The sequence below is a fragment of the Aulonocara sp. 'chitande type north' Nkhata Bay genome, linkage group LG23 (assembly GCF_057382095.1).
Source record: "Aulonocara sp. 'chitande type north' Nkhata Bay isolate Kocher_YH1m ecotype deep benthic linkage group LG23, A_spYH_male_GT1.1, whole genome shotgun sequence".
In the NCBI taxonomy this organism is placed as follows: domain Eukaryota; kingdom Metazoa; phylum Chordata; class Actinopteri; order Cichliformes; family Cichlidae; genus Aulonocara; species Aulonocara sp. 'chitande type north' Nkhata Bay.
In genome coordinates this window covers 51740857-51745313 of record NC_141365.1, presented here as the reverse complement: position 1 = coordinate 51745313, position 4457 = coordinate 51740857, and positions in this window count along the sequence as shown.

The window sequence follows — 4457 nt, the reverse complement described above, 5'->3', positions numbered from 1 at the left end:
GACGCACTGTTCATGGAGCTTTTCAGAGAAGTCAGGCTTGAACCTGTTACGGTGCTGCACAAGATGATGTTTTTCAGCCGTACATCTAAATGTGGTTCCAATAAGTTTGAATTTCGAGCTCCAGTGACTGAACCTGAACTGGAACACACAGACACAATAACTGATGGTTAAAAAGATGCTAGGGCAGGTCCTGACTTAAACATGGGGTGGTGGGGTATGGAAAAGGGCTCAGATAAGACTGGCTGCAGGGGCCCGGGAGCCCCGCCCCTCCCTGAGCATAGTTCTGCTGCAGGTTACTTCCTGTTAAAAGGGTGTTTTTCCTTCCCACTATTGTAGAGTGCTTGCTCACAAGACATTTATAGTTTTCACTGTAATTATAAAGCACCACTGACACCATCAGTGAACTGGTGCTATAGATGAGTCTTCTCTGGGAAAATAACCCAAACGGCAGCAACATGGCTCTCTTCCTGGTGCTGCTGAAGGTTGTCACTGTCCCCCTGGCTGAGGTCAGCGTTATCTTGGATTCCAAAAGGTTTCATGCCATCCCACAGAGGTTGATTATCTTGTTAACAATTTCACTTCTTTACTGTATACGAATCTGCTCCTCTGAAAAAGAAATTCTCACATCAGAGGTATAACTTTCAAACACTCACCTGAAAGCAGATGACTCGTAAGCTGGAGAGTCACAAATTTAGAGGATCATCATTTAGCCTGGAGAAATAGTTTGCTGCTTTATAAGAAAGCCCTCCGCAAAGCCAGAACATCTTACTATTCATCACTGATTGAAGACAATAAGAACAACCCCAGGTTTCTCTTCAGCTCTGTAGCCAGGCTGACAAACAGTCAGAGCTCTGTTGAGCCAACCATCCCTTTAACGTTAACTAGTAATGACTTCATGAACTTCTTCACAAATAACATTTTTATCATTAGAGGAAAAATTACCAGTAATCATCCCACAGATGTAATATTATCTACAGCTACTCTTAGTACCATTGATGTTAAGTTAGACTCTTTTTCTCTAATTGATCTTTCTGAGTTAACTTCAATAATTACTTCCTCCAAACCATCAACGTGTCTTTTAGACCCCATTCCTACAAAACTGCTCAAAGAAGTCCTGCCATTAATTAATGCTTCGATCTTAAATATGATCAACCTATCTCTAATAATCGGCTATGTACCACAGGCCTTCAAGCTGGCTGTAGTTAAACCTTTACTCAAAAAGCATCTCTAGACCCAGCAGTCTTAGCTAATTATAGGCCAATCTCCAACCTTCCTTTATATCAAACATCCTTGAAAGAGTCAAACAGCTAACAGATCATCTGCAGAGGTTTATTTGAAGAGTTTCAGTCAGGTTTCAGAGCTCATCACAGCACAGAAACAGCTTTAGTGAAGGTTACAAATGATCTTCTTATGGCCTCTGACAGTGGACTCATCTCTGTGCTTGTCCTGCTAGACCTCAGTGCAGCGTTCGATACTGTCGACCATAATATCCTATTAGAGCGATTAGAACATGCTGTAGGTATTACAGGTACTGCACTGCAGTGGTTTGTATCATATCTATCTAATAGACTCCAGTTTGTGCATGTAAATGGAGAGTCCTCTTCACACACTGAGGTTAATTATGGAGTTCCACAGGGTTCAGTGCTAGGACCAATTCTGTTTACATTATACATGCTTCCCTTAGGCAGCATCATTAGAAGACATAGCATACATTTTCACTGCTATGCAGATGACACCCAGCTCTATCTGTCCATGAAGCCAGATAACACACACCAATGAGTTAAACTGCAGGAATGTCTTAAAGACATAAAGACCTGGATGGCCGCTAACTTTCTGCTTCTTAATTCAGATCAAACTGAGGTTATTGTACTCGGCCCTGAAAATCTTAGAAATATGGTATCTAAGCAGATTCTTACTCTGGATGGCATTACCTTGGCCTCCAGTAACGCTGTGAGGAACCTTGGAGTCATTTTTGACCAGGACATGTCCTTCAACGCACATATTAAACAAATATGTAAGACTGCTTTCTTCCATTTGTGCAACATCTCTAAAGTTAGAAATATCCTGTCTCAGAGTGACGCTGAAAAACTAGTTCATGCATTTATTACTTCCAGGCTGGACGACTGTAATTCATTATTATCAGGATGTCCTAAAAACTCACTGAAAAGCCTTCAGCTAATCCAAAATGCTGCAGCAAGAGTCCTGACAGGGACTAGAAAGAGAGAGCAGATTTCTCCTGTTTTGGCTTCCTGTTAAATCCAGAATTCAAAATCCTGCTCCTCACATACAAGGTCTCAAATAATCAGAATCAGAATCAGAATACTTTATTGATCCCTGGGGGAAATTATTTTTTGTTACAGTGCTCCATTTTATTTTATTTTATTTTATTTTTTTAAATGACATCAGAAACAGCAGTATGCGACATTACGTGATGGCAGAGCTTCAGTTCATCCTTTTTATTAAAAAAAAAAAAAAAAGACAAACAGAGGAGACAGCAAACAACAAAGAGTAACATAATAATAGAGAAAACAAAGCACCATCACAATAAACTAGCTAGTCATAGATATCAATATTTACTAAATAATAAACGATATTGTGCAGCACGCAAGATAGACAGCGCACAGTGTGCTTTGAGGCAGCAGCCAAGAAAGCTTTAGTCCGCGTCTGTGAATACCCATGTGTGCATACCTGTGTGGATCAGCATGCTTGCATTCCAAAGGTTTCTCCATGTAATGATCTGCTAGGGAGTGTGGGGGGGCCACAGCCCCGTCCTCCAGGGTGTGAAGCAGGTATGGAGGAGATCAAAACTCCAGACATCCAGAGGCCCCCAGAACACAAGAGACCAAGGAAGACCAACAGAGGGGCAGCCGCGCCACTGTCCCAGAAAGAGCTGAGGAGAGTCCCAGATGAGGGCTCGCCCAGCAGCCGCGGAGCAGAAGTCAGGGGGGGTTGCAGTGACGCGCCCGTGAGCTCCGCCGGCCCCCAGCTGTGCCTGAGTGACCGAGCCCCAGGCCGAGAGGCCGGGGGCACCCCACCTCCAAAGGGGCCCGAGCGAGCCCCAGGCCCCAGGCCCCGACAAGCGGCCACCAAGGAGTGAGCCGGTGTGTACCCGGACGCCCACCCCCAGACACAAAGAACCACCAACACACCGACACCTGAGGGAGTCCGCCACCGGCAGGGGAAGTGGTGGTGGGTGGAGATAGGCCTCCAAACCTTGGAGGGCCTGAGATGTCCCCAGAGAGGTGGCGCCTGATACCCAACCTGACATATAGACACAGACATACAGGCACACACAGACACAAACATCCATTCCCACCCTCATGCTCTCATATGCACTCACTCCACACTCAACCAACGTGGAGACAGACATAAAGAGACGCTGTACACACAATCACACTCCCCAAGCGTACTCTACAAACCGGGTCTAGGTACCCTTGCCCCTGGAGGGGGGAACTGCACCCAGACCCAGGTGGTGTTACCCTTTTCCCTGCGGTGGGGAGAGGCAGACCGCCCCGACTCCGCAGCAGCAGGGAGGCCCCACACTCCAGACCGCAGTCGGACGGCCAACTCCTCCTCCTAGCCCCCCCGCTCCAGCAGGCCGCAGAGACTGGGGGTGGGAGAAGACTCCAAACCTCCCTCCACCCGCTCATTGTAGTGTTGATGCATATGTGTTCTAAGGTGCAATTAAAACCCAGGAGGGCATGGAGCTACCTGCCAAGGAGCAGCAGGTAAGCGCATAGTCCCTCCTGCTAGCCCTCAATGACTAAGTGTATTTAAAATTGAGAGGTGGGCAACGACGTCAGGGGTGAGGTATACACCCTGATGGTGATTTGGACTCCGTGATTGTGCCCACCCCCAAGATCCTATATGTATGTGTAATGAGAGTGTGAATAATGTGAATGTCTAAGTTGTGGGATAAAATTGAGGCAGAGGCAGCCAGAAGGGGACAGGGGGGGGGGGGGGGGGGGGGGGTGGGGTAGCCTCCTCTGCACCCTGGTGACATACCCCTACTCCAAGGCCCTGCATGTGTGGGTGGTTGTGGAGGAGCAGGAAGAGGGAGGCAGCTGGAGATGGGGAGGGAAGGAAGGGAGGGGCAGGTAACCCCTCCCTGGGGCCAGCTCCCCCGCTGACCCCAGTAGGCACTCCCACACTCCGCGACCCGCCAGGGAAGGGGGGCCCAGGCCCATCAGACCGGGGCCCAGTGCTCCATTTTAAACCAACAGAGGTAAAGAAAATCAGGCTTGGTTGAACTAGTTACCTTTAAATCAGGCCCCATCTGATCTTAATGACCTTGTAGTACCATATCACCCTATTAGAGCACTTCGCTCTCGCTCTGCAGGCCTACTTGTTGTTCCTAGAGTATTTAAAAGTAGAATGGGAGGCAGAGCCTTCAGTTTTCAGGCCCCTCTTCTGTGGAACCAGCTTCCAGTTTGGATTCAGGAGACAGACACTATCTC